This window comes from Aythya fuligula, chromosome 6, assembly GCF_009819795.1.
Source record: "Aythya fuligula isolate bAytFul2 chromosome 6, bAytFul2.pri, whole genome shotgun sequence".
Taxonomy (NCBI): Eukaryota; Metazoa; Chordata; class Aves; order Anseriformes; family Anatidae; genus Aythya; species Aythya fuligula.
Window position 1 is genome coordinate 15,257,601 of NC_045564.1, and position 19,868 is coordinate 15,277,468.

General features: G+C 35.2%; 1 protein-coding gene across 9 annotated transcripts in view; it reads left to right on the forward strand.

Moving 5' to 3' along the window:
* ZNF385B (zinc finger protein 385B) overlaps nt 1-19,868 on the forward strand; it is a 137,611-nt gene that overhangs the window by 12,487 nt on the left and 105,256 nt on the right. The window contains exon 2 of one of the 9 annotated variants that reach the window (XM_032189970.1): nt 13,496-13,541. The exons of 7 other annotated variants lie outside the window; for them this stretch is intronic. The gene's annotated coding sequence lies outside the window, so the exon portion shown is untranslated. The remainder of the gene's footprint in view (nt 1-13,495; nt 13,542-19,868) is intronic. One more of the 9 variants, XM_032189969.1, reaches the window with a different exon arrangement.

Below are 19,868 nucleotides of genomic sequence, written 5' to 3' on the forward strand. Positions count from 1 at the left end.
CTTTGGGACTTGAAACTAGGCAAGCACATTGTGGAAATCTTGAGTTTGCCTTTTTTTAGTGAAGGTCATCAATGATGCCGGCCAGAAGAGAAGAGTAAACTGAGAACTGTAGCTCACTGTGTCAGCCCTGTTGAAGCCTACTGCTGAAGCTGGAGTTTATGCATGTTGTTCGCTGCCGATAGGCTGGGGAGCCAGGTGGGAGTTGAGATGTTCTGGAGGTCTCATCCAGAATGTTCAGCCAAGAAACTGTGTGCTTTTTTCACATGCTTTCTGAGCTGCTGGATTCTGGGCAGTGCTCATAACATGTCTTTCATGGGAAAATGAACTGAATAACTTTCCTTTCATGTATGTCTTTTGTTCCTGTAAGGATTTTGTTTTCAGAAGTGAGGAAAGCAGGGTACTTTTTGACCTGTAAGGGTCTAAGAAGGGTGGTTTTGTATTGACACCAGCAGTTGGGACAGATAAAAGGCAAAATTCCTTAGCTTTGGGTAGGTCTTGGACCTACCCCAAGGAAAGTTTTTGACAGCGAATGATCAGTGCAGATGTTCAGAGGGGATGATAAAGGTGGTGGTTTTTTTTTGTTTGTTTGTTTTTGTTTTTGGAGGGGGAGGGGGATTGAAGGGAGGAGGAGATTGTTTTTATCTCTGAATAGAGAAATATATTTTCTTCAAATTAAGGACTGAGATTTTTCAGATCCATACAGTGTGTTTTAGGAGGTAGGTGAGTGAAAAGATATGACTGAAAGCATATTGGTGGGTAAACTTTTCTTGCTAAGCAACGTGAGAATGTCAGACTTCTGGCTAGATAAGAATTCTTGGCATGATGCATTTGGTGATACCACTTGCTCATTTCTGCAGTTGCTTTGGACAGCATATGAAATCTATGTTTGGCTCAATATGTGTGAGCTTGAACTCCTGCTCTTGAGAGACTGGTGGTTAAAAGGTGTTTACAGGTCCAGGGAATTCTGAGCTGTTCTTGTCTGTGGGTGTTGGTTGTGGTTTTTTTTTGTTGTTGTTTTGTTTTGTTTTGTTTTTGTGTTTTTGTTTGTTTGTTTTTGTTTGTTTTGTTTGTTTGTTTTGTTTTGTTGTTTTGTTTTGTTTTTTTTTCTTCTGGTGTGGTAGAGCTGTTCAGTTGGGTGATATTTATACTCTTACTGAGTTAGAGGAAGAGACATAAGACAAGTCCCTAGTGTACTGGCTAGAACCTGTTCTTGAGCCAAGAACCTACCCAGGAGCTCTTCCCTGCCTTCATTTTTATTTATTTATAAATAAATTTATATTTTTATTTATTTAATTTATTTATTTTATTTATACATAAAATTTAGCTTATGTAGTTCTCTATAGTGGGATTTAATACAAGACAACATTACTGTTGTTTCTCCTCTGCTTTCGTCAAGCATTCTGTAAGAACATGATTCAGAAGTCAGAACTTATCATATGGAAGCTTGTGACTTCTACCCAGGGGCCTCCATTTCCTTATTTAGGATATTTCATACGAGGGGAAACAGAGAGGAAGACAAGGGTAGAAATCAATGAAGGTTGTTCTAAAAATTGTTTTCATTTTGTTCAAACTGGATTCTAAATTTTCACATATGTGCAGTCTCTTCTCACTCAGTGTAGAGTGTTCCCAATGATGATACACTGAAACATTTTGTTTCATAATATGTAGAATTAAATCATATTTCTGGGACTGAGTAGAAAAGGCAGCATTTTTTATTTTGTTATTTTTATTTTTTTTAATCAGCAGAAAATGCTTAAATAGACCATAGAGAAAATAAAGAGGTGAGGAAGATTTCTAGGCTTTAGAGTGGCACATCTGGATAAAGAGTCATAGAAATCACTTCATCAAGAAAAAGCAGACTAGTTGGAAAGCACTGAAGTTACTGAAGTTTATTGTTAGGAATTGCAATTAGTGTATTGTGGCCAGCTTTGTTAGTGGTACCACTGAAGCCTGATACGTCTCTGGTAAGGTCCTGAATAGTAAATATTCATCCTATATTGGATGAATATTGGATGAGCATTGTAGCAATTTCTTTAAGGAAAAAAAAAAAAAGTAAACTGGGCACCTACGTATCCAGTTTACTTCTGAAACGTTCAAGCTTTTCAGTCACTCTAGCTGGTGAGCAGGGTGCAGACTTTCCGAAAAGCCAAAGCTTGAGCACCAGAAGTTTGTAATACCAGATTTTTTGTTCAGAACTATTGATAGAAACAAGTTATGATTTGGCAGAAACAAGCAAAAATATTGTAGTCCCTTTTTCATTCTGTTTAACATATGCTAGGATTTGTTCATTTTAATAATTTATCTTCTCTATCAAGCATTTCTCTTTCCGGGGAAGAAATTTCTTTCTTTCTTCCTCAAGACAAACAAGTGAGAAGACTTTCTTTTAGAGATTCCTTCAGATTACTTTTGTTGGGGAAAAAAAAAGATTTCAGTTGATATTGTTCTCTTAATTACATAGCAGACTTCTACACTGAAACCATTGTTACAGCATGGTATCTGTGCTGTTGGAATCATTCTGTGGGTAATGTTTCTGAATTGGATAATCAATGAAGTTTAAAATCCAAATCAAAGAAGTAATAATTTAGCAACTACTAATGAATGGTCTGTTAGCTAGTTATGCTTTGTAAGAGAATATTCACCCAGGACTATTTGCGTAACAGTTATTTATCTAAATGCTTTATAAATTCCTGAAGTCTACAAGATTTTTGTTGCAAATTGGCAGTGTTTGGGATTTAGGATTTTTCATATTATTCATTAGTGGTTACTCAGTTGAGGCAGAAACATCCTGTTGCTCTCAAGTGTATCAAGATACCCACTGGCAAAGAAGTGAAGTGATAAAATGAGTAAAAATTAACTTGGAGAACAATTAGTTTGAAAGTATGTATTCAAACTATTAGGTAATTATTAAAAAACCTTTAAATTGATATAATTTCTTAAGTGATTTATTATATGATTGTGTTTTCTAGTTTATAAACAGGTATCAATTCAGAAGAATTTTACAAATGGTTTGATCAGATTTTACTCAAAACTATTGTGATCACAGAATCACACAGAATTGTCTAGGTTGGAAAAGACCTCAAGATCATCAAGTCCAACCTCTGACCTAACACTAACAAGTCCTCCACTAAACCATATCGCTAAGTTCAACATCTAAGTGTCTTTTAAAGACCTCCAGGGATGGTGGCTCCACCACTTCCCTGGGCAGATCATTCCAATGCCTAACAACCCTCTTGGTAAGAAGTTCTTCCTAATATCCAACCTAAAACACCCCTGGTGCAACTTTAGCCCATTCCCCCTTGTCCTGTCTCCAGGCACGTGGGAGAACAGACCAACCCCCACCTCTCTACAGCCTCATTTAATGTACTTATAAAGAGCGATAAGGTCGCCCCTGAGCCTCCTTTTCTCCAGGCTGAACTAACTCAGCTCCCTCAGCCACTCCTCGTAGGACTTGTTTTCCAGACCCCTCACCAGCTTCGTCGCCCTTCTCTGGACTCGCTCGAGCACCTCCATGTCCTTCTTGTAGCCAGGGGCCCAAAACTGAACACAGTACTCGAGGTGCGGCCTCACCAGAGCTGAGTACAGGGGGCGATCACTTCCCTAGCCCTGCGGGCCACACTGCTTCTTATACAAGCCAGGATGCTGTTGGCCTTCTTGGCCACCTGAGCACACTGCTGGCTCATATTCAGCCAACTATCCACCAATACTCCCAGGTCCTTCTCCGCCAGGCAGCTTTCCAACCACTCATCTCCCAGCCTGTAGCTCTGCTTGGGGTTGTTGCACCCCAGGTGCAGGACCTGGCACTCGGCCTTGTTGAACTTCATACAGTTAATGTATGAATGTATCAATGTTCACAGAAATATTCAATGATCAGGTCCAAGTTTATGAGAGTCTTCTGAGAAGGGACCGAATGAACTATGGCAAGAATGGATTATAAACAGTAGGGCTTTCTGTGCTCTTGTGCTCTGCAATCTGAACACGTGGCTCCTCATGTTTTTGATACTTATGCTCACTTGTTGGAAAGACGTTAATGTGCATGGTGGTGAAGAGGGAGAAATTTAGAGTAGAGCTTTTCCTTATAATGTAGCAGTTAAGAAGTAAATTAAAATAAGAAGACACTTGTGAGAGCAGAAGGCTTTGTTGCATCCTGATGCATGAAATGAAACAGCAGCTCCACTTGAGTCAGGGTGCTCCAAACTTCTAAAGCCACCTACACTCCCACTCATGCTTTACCTGAGACATTAGTGGTGATTATTCTTGCATTTAACATTATAAATTTATGTTAGTGTTCACAGAATGTTGGGTATTTTTCATGAATAGGAGTTTGAATTAGGTCAGAAGAAAATACAGCTTCTGGTCACATATAATTCCACCTTTGAATTTTTACATGATATCAAGATGCAAAGTAACATGGTATTTGGGGGGATAGGTGTAAAGAAATACTAAAGAGATACGCACTGTTGTTTTGTTTGTTTTTTTCTTCACTTCCTGGCTGCTAGCTTGATCTGGTCTCTCATCTTTCTGTCTGCAGAAAGTGAAGCTAATGTGAGGGGTGCAGCAGTGCAGCATTCTACCCCATGAGGTGAGGGATGCTAAGCATTCTCAAGTTTTGTCTCCATTCACTGTGTTTGTAAGCTAGAAATGAAGTTGATCACAGCTGACTAGGCAAATGGCTGGAAAACATGAATTTTGCAGTGTATTTTTTTGTTTTGGTTAGATTTAAAAATATATTTTTAAGAAATCTGGGAAACTTCTTTGTAGAGAAAGTTAAAATTTGTTTTAAGGAAGTGTACAACTTAACAGAAAAATAATTTTAAAGAAAAACAAGTGTTTTGATTTTAAGTATTTTGTATTGATTTATATTTGTACAGCAAAAGACTAGTATTTGAATAAATATGATGTACTTCACATTCTTATCTGTGTTATGAAATGCAATTTAATGTACCAAATTGATCTGTTTTCTTTAGAAGTCCATTTTGTGCCTAATAGGTATGTTTTTAAATAGAACAATATTCAAAAGGTTAAGAATAGCTTACTAAATAATAACTTTGTTAGATGATTTAACTTTTATTATTATTGTTTCAAGTAGAACTTCAAGCCACCTTCACTGAAAAATTGTATACTTTCAGAGAGAAGCTTTGTGGAGTTCTCTGATTGTTAGTATAGGTTTTTCTAGGTGGTGGTCTTTTATATACAGGAAATACATTTGAACGACTCATAATTTATTGAAAACTAAGCATCACTGTGAAATTCATGGACCTATATGAAGATAAAATTATAGATTTCACTCACATTTCATGTCGAGACTCCAATGGCAAAAGGAAAGAGCAGGTTTTAGTAGATAATGATCCTGTCTTTTGCACTTAATTGCACTGGGCTATCTACTCTGGCAAAGACAAGCCGTGTTTATGATCGTAATATTCATCTCTTTTGCATAAATACCTAACAGAATGCATATATCTATCATTCCATAACCTGTCTTAGACTAACTACAGTCATTTTTTGTTTGTTGTTGGTGTTGTTGTTTTGCTTCGGTTATGTTATGATTTTCCAGACTTGAAGTGGATAAACTGTGCAAATAGATTTCAATTCTAGTATTTGTACTTCTACTACTCTCCCCGTTTGAAAACCTGGGGTTACATTGATAGTGAGCACATTACCCGGGTTGCTTCAAGTCTTCCTTTTGCAATGTTGATGCAATGCATCAAAGTTACTTTAACTGTTTTAAATATACTAAGATAAAAATGCAAATCACAAGAATTGTCATGAATTAATTGAATAACTACAGAGTGGAGAGCAGCAGGAGAGTGTTCTTTCTGCTGGTTGCTGATTAGCAGCCTGTTCGACTGCTCTAAGCCTGATCCCTCCTGCACCAGGGGTTTTCATTCTCACGACTGACAGCTGTGTACTGTGCGGAAGGGAACTGATTCAGCCCCTCTGAAAGAGGATATGCCTCATTTATTCAGTGCTGATCTCTCTGTGGCAAAGACACGCTGCTGGAAAAATGTCAGGGGTTTGGAAAGACTGGGCGAGGTGCCTATGTATAAGACAGAGAGCATGTGTGGAACATGGGTGAAAAAATAGCAATTTTTATCTTGAATGGTCACAAAATGTAGCTAGAAATGATGCATCATAAAATATATCAAAATAGCAACTTGGTGAGTGGTGATAATCTGCAAGAAACTAATGTCCTATTGGAAATATGCTACCTATCCTGAAACTGAAATCTCTTTACCTCACTATGTTGTTTTCTAGACCATTTGCATGAACACATTGTTTATTACCTACCTTTAATAGAGTTCTGGGGTCAGTAGAAATTGTTTTGCAAACTCAAGTTTCAGGTATCGGAGCAAAACCAAGTAACAGTGCAGACACACAGTACCATTTGTAGAATCACTGTCTTCAAGAAACAGGACAATCTTTTTTTGTCCTTGTTGCTGAAAGCTTGTGGAGCAATTTTCTGCCAGAGCCAAGCGAAGTCTGAAGGGACATATACCAATTAACTGAGAATAATGAGGAAAAGATTCCTGTTACACGGACCAAAGCGAGCTTGTTACAAAGATATTTGGAAGTCAAAGAATTTGTATCCCATGTACGGTCTAGCCTGGTTCTTCTGGTATAAGCAAAATCAGAATCAAATGCGTAATGGGGCTAGAAGATTTTGAGGACTAAAGGAATCACCTAGGCATACCTCTCGTACAGTAACAGACAAAATAATCGCAAACATTAATTTCTTCAATAGAAGAAATTGTTTCCCTAGTATGTGAATGCTTGGTGTTAAGTCCAATAACTCTGCAACTGAAGTAGAACGTATTGAACTTGAATGTGTCTCTAAATAACTTGAGGACTTCAGGACTTGATGAATTTATCTGTTACACTGCTAAATTGTTTAAAGAATCCTTTACCCTTGTAGCTGAGAATTTAATTTTAATTCTAATTCAAATTTTCTAATTATAAGCTGTGAAGTGCCTTTTCTTCCCTACTATTAAATCGCGTATTAGATACATTCTCCTTTTAAAATGCCCAGGTAGCTTGATTTAAAGTCCAGCACTGTTTATATTAAGTATACAATTACAAATCATGCAACATCTGGAAAGAGTATCTATTACCTTTTTTTTTTTTTTTTTTTTTTTTTTTTTTTAATAAGATGGTTTTCATCTGTGGTCTCAGGTACTCTCCGGTGAATCAAAATGACAGTTTTTCCTCCACAATAGCGGGATGGTGGGTCCTGATTTTTGAAGTCTTCACATTGTACTCTTACCCAAAATATTCTTTCAGTCGGAACTGTGTGCATAAAACTCTTTTTCTTAGTATCAAGTTAGTGGCATGTTACCAGTTTTTCGTAAGATTTTTCTGGACTTCTGCTATTCTTTCCTCTCCTGCAGTTAATTTTCAGCTGGCAGGCTCAAGCTTTTCTCAGAGAGCACTTGTGAAAGGACAGTTGTTTTCCAGGTTGAATCCCCCACCTGTGGTATACCCAGTCTATTTTGCTCTTCTGTAGAGGTTAGCCTCCATTCTAGCCCTGTATGTTAAATAGGGAATGACAGCTATGCAGCAGTTGTGCGACCATTTCTTGATACCACCTAGGATGGTGTTTATGCATGATTATGCAGTGACTTTTGTCACCTAAACTTATGCTAACCATCGTTTCATCTTTGTGGTTTTTTTTTTTTTTTTTTCAGACACATGAAGCTTAATATCAAAAAAGGGATTTTAGTTTTAGTTGGATTTCCATTATATCACATTTAATATTTCACATAATTTTATCAGTATTAATTTAAGAGACTTTTATCTAAAGCATATCTTCAGTAAAGACACAGAAAATAGGGAGTACAGAATCTTCTGCCTATTTCCTAGGCAGTTTGTAAAGACACAGCATGTGATTCACCTGACAGAAGTTTTGCATATATTTTTACCTGAAGTTTTGAAACCAATAATATCCACAATCCAACCATGTAAACAGCTTCATAGAGTCTGTCTTTTTCGGTACACCAGTACTAGTACCTGGCCTGTTATGTTTTGTCTTTTCCTGTTTCATCTGTACTGTTTAGGAACAATACCATGCCATGTGATATTCAGACTATTATCCTTGGGATGTCTTCAACTTGTTTGAAGTGTGTCCACAGCACCCGCATCCATCCATCTACAAAGCTTTCTTTCTGTAGTTTGTGGGAGTAGTGGAGGCACAGCGTAAGCATACTAATTTATTTGGATGACTAATTCCTTCCTGTTTTACTTAAAGTAGTGCTTACAGTTTAATTGCAAAAAACTGCCTGGACAACATGTCCCCGTTAACAGGCTTACTCTTAAGCCTGTGACTGTAATGTGTAATGCTAATCTCTCTGTACCTTACAAATTGTTGTTCAGGATTTTTGACTCCAAAGGGCCTGCTGACAGAATATGGCCTTCTTCTGTTACTAAATTTTCTCCCACAGACGTAGAAGTGAAAAAGCTCTGTAAATTTAAACATTGCTAGGAATTTATTTTTGTGAATTCTGTATTGCTTGCAAACTTCACCTTTTAATGTAATAAGCTGCTGTTTATCTAAGCCCATGCTTTGGTGTCAGGATGACCCCTGATCCATATGTGTTCCTCTATTCATTCAGGGTGGAAGGATTTTGAGACTACAGGCCATGAATAGATCCAAAACGATGTTGCAATTTGTTGTTTTAAAAGAAAAAAATCACAGTTAGTAGTGTTTTTTTTTTTTTTTTTTTTAAAAAAAAAAAAAAAAAGGAAGTTGCTTTATAGCATTTTCTAGTGTGGAGCCACTCAAACTAAAATAGAAGCAGAGTTCTCTCTTCTGCATGTCATTGACTGGTAAAAATTGGTCACTTCTGAATTGCTTCCTTTTTTCCTGCCATAGGAGCACTCCCTCTGGTTCCCCCTGCTGTGGTTAAGTAGTTGCCCAAGGCCAGTTTTTTTCTGAAACATCTTATGCTTTTATAGTCTAAACTGAGAACTAAATGTTTTCTTTTTGTGATCACTTGCTAGTATCTCCTCCTCTTCTCTTATATTTTATTTTGTGTCAAATTTTAGAACTGTTTTTTCTCTACAGTGAAGTCAAAATGTGGAATGTTTTCCTGTGATGTACATTCCTTTAGCTGTAGAATTAACTCAAGTTTAGCATGTATAAAACTTTTTGTAAATAGCTACTTACTTTTTTTTATTATTATTATTGTTATTATTTTTAATGGCAAAGATAATGACCTAATTTTACCTGTTAAGCTTCCATGTTTCATCTCTGAGATTATCTGAGTATTTTGAAATACACAGTTTTGGAAGTTGATAGTAACAGCTGAACAAAAAGGCTTGTTTTATTTACAAAATAATAATAATAATAATAATAATAAATAAAATAAACTATAGAATGTGAGAAGTTGGAAAGAAAATATTTTCATCTCAGGTAGTGAGATTGGCTTGCTTTCTCTAAAATGACAACACATGGAAGTGTTTTTCCTTTTTGTCATCCATCAGCCAGAAGTACATCTGAGGTTTCTGGTCTTTGGTTTAAAATATTGTTAAGTTTTCATTATAAATGTGCCACCTACTACAGCAAAAGGCCCGTCAGCAAATATTTATTAATGTTATCTTCTCCCAGACACATTTGCATAGTAATTTCTTGCTAGATTTCTGTGCTTCTGGTTGTCACATCAACAGTGCTTCTTGTCAGCTTCACCATAGGGTATCAAAATGGTAATAAGAATTGGTGAGGATGTGGAGCATGGAGGCTTAATAAAATGCCTTTAAAAATGAAACAAAACAAAACCAACCAGAACAGATATTATAAATTATAACGCAAAATACCTGCGAGTGAATGTCCATTAAGGGAATCTTACATATGGAGGTACTGTATATCTTGATTTCAAGATGGAAAAAAATATATATAATTCTTCATATAGCCTTGTGGCGAAAATAACAACAACAACAAAAACACTTGAAAAAAGATTTTATACTTCTTTGAGATATTCTTATTTCTTAAAACGTGTTCAGGATTGTCTTGGCATAGGACCAGTCATGATCATCATTATGAGATGCATTTTACTCAGAGCTTGTTGTCTTTTATGCCATAAGAATCAAGTGAATGGTTATTTATATTGCAAGCGTGTCTTAAAATCAAGTTTTGTTATGCTAGACTTGTACAAAATTATGGGAAAGACTTTTATCCCCCAAACTTTAAAATCTACTTTGAAATATAATGCATGAAGATACTATATCAAGTAGGAGAAAAAAAAAAATCTAAAAACGATCACTCTGCTAAAGTCAAGTGATTTTCTTGCTATGAAGAATGTAAGAGGAAGAAATCAGAGACCTTCTAACTCCCTGTCTTGGGTTGTGGTGTCTGGGCTATGTTGCTCATGCCCAGGTTTTCAGCATCTTGATTCCAGTTCCTCAGCGATAAATGCACAGAGTCCAAATTTTATGCTTCCTGAATCTTAGATTTCTGTACTTCAGTTGAAATATAAACATAAAATTGCATATATTTTAAGGGTTTTTAAAACATGTCTGTAAGCTGATCATTGCAATCAGTGTCCTTGTACACTGTCTGTTCGTTCTTTTCATCTGTCAAATGCTGTTAAAGTGCTTTTTGACCATGAGATGTTGGGATGGTGTTAAATATTTTGTCCATATGTCTTAGAATGTAAGTATCTACAAGAGTATCAAGAAAGTTGGAGTGACTGCTGATAGGTCTACACAGTCTGTCTGGGAAGCCACAGTAATTGGAAGGAGCTAGTAGCAGGATAGTTTCCCTCAGTTTTGTCACCTCTTTCTCATTGCTTAAGAGAAGAATCAAATTTCTTAGTCACAGGTATTTGTTGCATGAATTTTCATTTCTGTTGTTTATTCATTGATGATTCAATGGCCAGTTTTATACTGCTGGACAAAGGAAATTTAGCATTGTTAGGGTGTTTTACAATGTGTGCAACTGAACCATTTCCAAAACATACATTTTTTTAATCTTTTTTTCTTGGTTTTATGCATGTCAGATTTGTGAGCAAAGGCTTGCATATTGATTTTTTTTCATTGGTATGTGAACAAAGAAATGATGTGTTAGAAGGCTAAGTGAATTAATGTCTTTACATGACTTGGGGATCCTTAAATGAAAGGCTTCATGGAAATACTCTTTCAGATTTTTATTTTAATGTTACTGAACTATCTTTGCCTTTAGCCACTTTCTTGGAGACAATAAGCCTTTTTTTTTTTTCCTTCCGACATCTCACCTGGTTTTATGTTGAATAGTCCTGCTCATGGAAAATATAAATGACTTCTCTTTCTTTGTTAGGTGACTGAGTATAGTCTTCTACAGTCTTGTGAAACAGGACAGGGTATATATTTGGCGTTGCTCCAGGTAGTGAGCACTTGGAGTGAGCTGGGGCAGTGCTTCAGGAAACACGCCGCTTGCAGGAGCAGGGCTCACATTTCCATTGGCTGGAAAAGTAGAAACATCAGCTGGAGTCATTAACATCGTTGTCTTTAGGGGTGCATGTAGCTGATCTGCCTACTTTCCCAGAATGGGCCACTGAAGCCAGTAAATAAGGCAATAAAATATGTCGCAGGTAGTAAATCTTAAACACCAAAAGAAAATAAGATCTAAACAGTTTGAAGAAGAACACGGTTCTTTCAAACATTAGGAGATTGAGGTTGTGTGGAAAGGGTAAGGATAAAGAAAAACTGTGCTATTTTTATAGGAGTCGGTAAAGATTGTATCACAGGAAACTTCTGAAATGCTTTTAAACATTTCAATAATGAAAAAAACAGAAAAGGGAAGCAAGTCCTGAGTAATTTCTGAAAGTAAAAACACTTAAAGTACGTGAATGTAACTCAAGGAAATACCTGAGTGCAAGAACATATCCCAAGGAGATATTGGAAATAAGCAGAGTACAGTATTACAGAACTTAAAAATAAGAAATCAAGTTCTGCATGCAGTTTTATGGGCATGTGGAATTGATTCGAAGTGTATTTCTTCATAACTGGGCTTTCAAGGATAAAGGCATGACCTAATCTATTACTGAAGCCATTGTTCAAAGCATGATTTGATTTTCAGAATGATTTGGTTATTAGTCTTTTGTCCAATGGGTTAAAACAGCAGTGTTTCAATTTATACTTTTATAGGCATATATATACTTGTGTGTAATATACACACATGTAGAGTTCAAAAATAACTGAAGTTAATTCCAGACTACGAAATGGAGGCTGGCAGAGAAGTACTGTGCTAGTCATCTAAGCAATGATAGATGACTTCAGTGAATTGCATTTAGTTCAGAGGTGTGCATATTCATAATGAGGGCATAAATTATTTGGCTCTCATTTCAATTTATTTCCTGTTATATCTAAGCATAGGAAATATGCTTGGGAATTCAGGACTACAGCATCTAGCAAAAGTGGAAAAGACATACTAGTTCAAGTCACTGAGAGATATGTATTACTTAAATGTCTTTCATAATGTAATTGCAGTGCTTTAATTACAGCTGTTCAAAAATATGGCAAGCTTTTTGTGGCATTGACATAAATTACTAAAATCTTACTGGAGAAACATCTGGAAGTATTTGGAAATCCATAGTTTGGGTTTTCAGCTAACTCAAATCTTGATGCTTTTCTAGAGTAACCTCAGAATAATCATTTTTCTCAGTTGTGTGTTATAACCATAAATAAGACTAAAATTGGTTTTGTCTGCTTTTTTAGAATTTTTTGCTATTTACCTTTGGGTTGTTAATATGTAAGGTAAACAACTGTGCATAAAATTATAATATGTTGTATTTATTATATTATACACTTATCACTGTCATACTGAATGCCCTCAGAATTACTTCGAGTTGTGTCGACCTTATGTTGCATGCAGTTCTTCCTTTCTGCAAACAGAAGGAAACTGCAAGGAAGGAAGGTTTTATGAACTAAATACATAGTGGTGTATGTATTGGGGTATGTATGTAGTGGTGTATTCTGGGGTGCCTGGCAAGAGGAATCACAGGCTTTAGGAATAACAAGTTTAAGTATCTGTGTCTTGTACTTGTGACACTGGGGTTGAGTTGTGTTGTTGTTTGCTTGGTTGGTTTTGTCCTTTTGTTATTTTTTAGCCCAGTAAACTTTATGGCTCTTTTTTTCTTTTTTTTTTTTTTTTTTTTTTTTTTTTTCAACTACTGTGTTTACTCTCATTTTTGTCAGTTGAGAATGATGAAATGGCCATGGTTGTCAGCATCTTGGAGGAGAACAGTTCAGATCTGTATATGCCATTAGGAAAACTCCTTCCAGACAGTATCCCTTGTGAATGAAGATGTCTTCAATGGAGGGAGTGGATATTCACTGGCAGTTTTTGGGTGTATTATTGATCCAAAGGACAGAGATGATTCTCAACTGTATTTGTAAAGGCAGTTACTGCCTTCATTGTTTAGTTTATTAGATAAAGACCTTTCTCCTTCTCCAAGAGCAAGAGATAGAAGCAACACTGCATAGTTCAAAAAAAGAAAGTTTGATTTTTTTTTTCTTTTGTCTTTTCCAGATGTTGAAAACAGAAGCTAGATAGGCTAATTTGGCATCCATAGTAGGTATTACTGTCTATTCCTCACATTCTTTTTCTGGCATGTCATTAAGCTTAGCCTGTCAATGGTTGTGCAAGGATATTCATGATTAGCACACCATGGTGGTATTGCCCCTAATGTGAGGGCATTGATCATTTGTTGTCCATTTATGGGGAATACTGCTATACTGAGTTTGTTAAAGAAGATGGGTTGCTCTTGTTTTCATAGCTTGTTTGTATTTTTAACGTGTCCTATGTAGTTGATTTCAGATATTCTCTGTCCTTCAATTATCTTCTCAACTTAGCAACCCATCAAAGGAGAATTATCACTTACAAAATTAGATCTGTGAAGAAATGTACTGTTGTAGCTGCGATCAAGTCGCACTTCATGAAACTCAAGCTGAATCACAGTGTGTTTGTCATAGAAAAGTATTGTGCACAGTTTAGCTATTGCACAAGAATAAACAATAAGTTTTACCAACTACTACTATTAATTAGTTTCTAAAATATGTCTCATAAGCAGTTACAGATCGTTGTGCCACAAATCTAGAATTGTGCATTTGATCCTCTGAGATTTGAAAGGTTTGTGAAGTTTTATGTTGCCAAGCTGCTTTCTACTGAGCACTCTTCAGGGAAGGTTTCTGCGGCTCACTTACTTTATCCAGTAGGAGTCTTGAAACAATTTCCATTCCAGAAATGTGTTCCTGATTTCCCTGTTCAAGGTGGTAGTGTGCAAAGAATTGAGTTGAGGATCTTGAAACTTCTGCTTTTAGACAGGTCATACTGTCTTCAAACACCTGTGGAAAACATTAAACTATCTTAGTATATGAATATTAAATTGGCAGAAACCTATGTAATAATGCAAAATTATGGTTCATGGCTGAATTAGGTCCTGATTTTTCAATTACTAGCTACATTTATTTGTGATAGACCCCAGGAATGACTAATATGATAATCTTATCAGAAAATAAAATAAAATAAAATGATACCACAGGGCAAGTTGGCTTACAATTTATGCTAAAAAAAATAAAAAAAATAAACCCACCAGCGCTTCTTGCATAATAATGTGAGCCTCTATTCATCTATTAATGTGAAGTGCTCTTGTTACTACTTTTTTTTTTTCCTCTGAAAACTCAGCTTTGGGCTATTGTTGAGGGAAAAAACAGTATTATTATTATTTTTTAAAATATCACTATTGCTGATACAAAGCAAAATTAGCAAAGCTAGGAAAACTCAAGGCAAACTTGTATTCTACTTCATCCTGTGCATATCAGCTTAATGGTTAAACTAAATGGCATACGTTTTGGTGTCAGCAAGGTGTTGAGTTTGCAGTCCAACAGAGCACTTGAGTATGTGCTTAAGTTTTTAAGTAACTGTCTTGAAGCTTTGTAATTAAACACAAGTTTCTCTTCAGTGACTCAGGCAGTAAAACCAATGCAACCTTTTGTACCCTGGAGCTTCACCACTGATATGGAGTACCACTCCGATGGTATGTTACAGCAAGGTCAAACAGTCAGGAGCATTCTGTGAGATGAGTCAAGTACTCCAGCTGTTTTTTTGCAAATCCTGAGCTACATGTGGAAAATTTGAGGTCCAATGTGTCATAATTGGAGACTTCTTGGAATTTGTTTAATTTTATTTGAATTCAGATGATATCACCCACATCCTTTTATTTGTGAGCTTTTTTTCTTTTTTTTTTCCTTTTTTTTTATTACTTTGGTAGATTATTTTCATTTTTAAGTAAACTTCCAATGTGATTTTATTGAAATGTGTTGTCATCAAAAATTATAAAAAGCAGTATTGATGTTACAAAACTCTACACAATTGATGGAGAACTACTTTTAATGTGTTTCTAGACTTTGTCTATTTTAATCTGTAAGAGTTGCTTAATTAAATAAAGTAGATTGTGTTTCTACAGTAAACTAGAAAAGTTTGTATATTTAACACCTAATAAACCTCAACTTGTATTACTGTGTCTAAACATATTAGCAGTACTACTCAAATTCAATCAATATATTCTCTTCTTTAGTAACATTCAAATTTCAAATGTAGCTGATAAAAAGAAAGTTTTATCTAATTTTATTAGTGACAGACTTGTGGTTGTACCCGATCTTAGTGTTGAATAATTTCAAAAGAAAGAATGGAACTTCAGAGCTAAATTTTTCATGTTGAAATAACAAGTCTTATGTCTGCACTGCTGCATGCTTTGTTTATAATTGCACATACAGTAAGATACACCAAAATTACATTGTGTGAGAAATTGTGTCTGCACACTTCCTAGAATATTTCTTAGTAATTCTCTTTTCTCCATAAATAATATTCACAAGTATACCTTTCTTAGATTAACTGCTTTTTTTTTTTTTTTTGAATCAAGAACATTCATAAGGCTGCAAATCCTCACAATATTAGATGTGCAGTTATTTTGGAAATTTCATATTGTTTATGAACATTTTCAGGCTTTATGATTATGGTACTGAAATTTAACTCGTTACCTCTGTAAGATTTATGTAGTCAGTGAATATGTGGCTGATCAGTTTTATAACATTTAGAATTTCTTTGCTCTTATTCCTAAAATAAACAAATCTACAATACATTAATCCAGGTAAACTAAAGGGGAGTGGCTGAAAGGCTCTGTATAGTACTAATTTACTTAAATATCATTCATTTTTGAGTTATAAATATGGGTACGGTATTTTCATTATTTCACCATATTTATGACTCTGAGCTTTAGAGTTTTACATATCATAGGTTTGTCATTTTTCCAGCCACATGTGTAATATGTGCCTGTCACTGAATTGGAACAAATAGCTAAATTTAATCCGTAATTATGAAATAAATTTTGAATACAAATTGTCTTTTAATATGATTTCAGTGGTATCCAAGTACCTATTTTTATTTTTTTTCCATTGCAGTTGTTGCTGTTGAAAAACAGTTTATTCGTTGATAAACCAACTGTTTTTTTTTATCATGCTATATACTTTCCCATATAAGTTAAATGTGAATTAATTCATATGCATTATGCTTTGTTTCATTTGAATTTCTGGAGTTTATTAGTATACATTTTTAGCATACTTTCGTAACTCTTTTAGAAGCACTTAAGTAAATGAGATTAAATTAAGTAAGCACTCCATTGTTACAGGCTATGCCCGTTTAAAAGGTTAGAAGAATCCTGAGGGTAAAGATAACAACTTGGAGTTAAATAATGTAAAGTTTTACACCTGACTGTATCTATTAAGTCTTCCTCATTTTTTCCCCAAAATTCTTGCTTTGGTTTATTATGTTTGCAACAGTAACTTCAGTATCCTGATGAAAATATATATTTTTTGCATGTGTCCCCTTTGTGCATATTGGTGGTGTTGTGGTAGGCTCCCCAAGGTAAAGTGCCCAAGATGATGCTGATTTCCAGATCTGCAGGGTACTGCACAACCAGACGTGGGAAGCATGGGTTTACAGATAAAGGCAATGAACAAGGTTATAGGCCAAAATAAACAAGTTGATGTAGAAAATAGCTGATATATAACCCAGAAATGTATCGCTGTTGCTATTTCAAAAGCTGTACAATATAAATAGGTTAAATATTAATTCTCTCCCAAACTATCTTAGCTACTTAGCTATCTTAGCTACTTCTTCTACTTAGCTACTAGAAGATGACAGTTTGTTTAAAATAATCCTTTACGAAGTTCATGATGATGAACAGGGTGGCCATTGGACAGGAATTTCCAAGATAAGGGGTGGCATAAGGTATTATCTGCTTGCAAGACAAATGAGTTGATGCTCACATTATTTGTGGAAGGATTGGTGGGAGAGAGACCTAATTGCAAAGGGCCTTAGAAGTTTCTGTTCAACACCTAAACATACATGTAACTATGCTGATACTCCTTGTTGCCTGATGAGGGCTCTTCGACTAGCAGCTGATGCAAGCGAGCTGTGGTGGCTCTGGTCAGCCATAAGGAGTCCAGTCCCTGCCTCATGCTGGAGTTGTTGTCTGTTGAATCACAGAATCACAGAATCACAGAGTTTCAAGATAGTTTTATTTCTGCTACTATGTTCAATGAATAACATCAAATTTAACATAGACTTTCATTTCAGCTTATAATGGTGGTCATAAATAACTTCAATATCCGAGTACTATCTTCTGTTAGCGTGAAGATCATGTTTTTCATTCTCTTCAGCAAGCTGTGGGTTACCTCAGCTCAATTTAGATGTGATGTGTATAGGCCATACAGCAGTTCAGTCCCCCTTGATGTGAGAAATTGTGCTAGAGACAAAACCAGAACACTGACACCTTACAAAACAAACTATAGGTTAAATTACAACCAAGGTAAATATTTGAATAAAAAGGAACCAGTGTGGAGAAGAAAGTGCTGTAGGGACTTCCTAACCATATCTGAAATGAGCCCAGAAGGACAATCCTATTGATTTTGTTCTTATCCTGATGACCTTGTAGCTTAAGTTAATGGTTTCTAAACTTGACTGAAGAGTTTTCAGGACAGTCCAGTTTGTCTCTGTTCAAGGAGAAAGAAGAGTAAAGTGGAGCTGAAATACAAGACTAAGATTTTGTTTTTTCTCTAAGTATTTAATATATATTTTAATTTGCCTGGGTGTAGAATCAATGAAACTGTATTCTTGCAATCTGATCAAGACTGAAATGCAGTTCATTTGTGTTAAGTTATATATCTTCTTTTTAAAGATCTGGAAGTCATCTGCAACTATAATAAGCTTACCTAACACAAATTCTTGGTGAAAGTGCATTTTGGGGAGGAGCAGGGGAAAGCAGAGTGGGCTCATAATGATCTAAAACCCAGGCTATTTCACACTGAGGTATGCATCATGTGGCTTCTGAGCCTGAACACGTTTAAGCATATCTGCAGATACATCTATCTGGCAAGGAACCCATTCCACTTTTCAGAAACTAGGGTTGCAGAGTCATCTGAGGAAATGATCTTTGTGACAGATCCTTAATTGATTTCAAAATTGTCACAGCTTCTGTGACTTCAGACATAAAAATGAATATGCTGTATTTCCTGTAGTTAATGTTAAGATACATTTCAGTTTTTCAGTTCCCATGTGGAATGCTGAACTTCACCTTCGTACACAATGCTGTTAATAGAAGTTGGATACTGGGCATTTTACAGCTGAAAACATTGTTGTGCTCTCTTAAATGTTAACTGTCATAGTAATCTGTAAAATCAAGAAGCACCAAGGGATAATGTAATTGCAATTCTCAAACAATTTTATCTGTTTTAGAATGAAGACTTGTGATAAAAAAAAAAAAAAAAAAAAAAAAAAAAGCTCACATTTTTTATCATAATTGTGGACTTTGCCAGTGGCTGCTATGTGAAAAATTTCTTAAATTTTACTCTTAGCATTTCAAAATATTTGATGTTAAATGAGCAGAATTTTTATTCAGCTGTTCCGTTATTTAGTGAAAGCAGCTCTGATTCTCAAACATATAGCTGACAAAAAGGACCAGACCAGGAATTACCCATTTTGGGAGGGTTTTCTCATGGAAAGCTTTTCAAAACAAGGGGGAAATTATGTTAAAGCACAAACTGTTTTGTTCTTGTTAAAAAGTTGAGAAAAAACAGAAATTACATAATATATAATAACAATTTGAAAAAAAAATATATAATGTGGTTTGAGCTTTCTCCTTTAATTTTAATGAATTTAAGTTATGAAAATGTCTGCTTTTGGGATCTTAAGCATTAATGTCCTTTTGAGTAAGGTAGCTGTGCATGCTTAAACATGTCCTCTATTGTGCATGCAAGGAAGAGAAATAAAAAAAAATATTAAAAATATATATATATATTTATAGAAGGTAGAAAGGAGGAAAAAAAAAAAAGCATGTTTTCTTTATAATTTGTTTCTCTTTAGTCCAAGTGAATTTAATGATCTAATTACAATATGTGATGGCTTCTTTTAAAAAACAAATCCATTTATTATGAGCAATATTAAAGCTCATAAATATTAACATCTGGTCAATGTATTTAAAACAGTAAATGCTTCACCCTTAGTACATGCGTGTCATTTGTGCAGAGATGTTTGAAAGGATCTTATCAACATCCAACTAGTTTATTTCTTGAAGATGTCTGAGACGTCTGAATTTTAAGTTAGTTTCTTGTATTGATCAGCCAGTCTCTCGTTTCCTGAACTAATGTTTAGCAGAACTTATTTTTCTGTTTTTCATTTGAGTGTTAGTGATGTTAAGCAGAGGTGAAGTGACAGGTGTGATTAAAGTGAATACTCACTTTAATAAATAAATATATAAATAATAAACTGTTTTTTCTTCAATATTCTTTATCCAGGGACTTGTGAGTTGATGCATATTTCAAGTTTTTCTTAATAGGTCCAATGC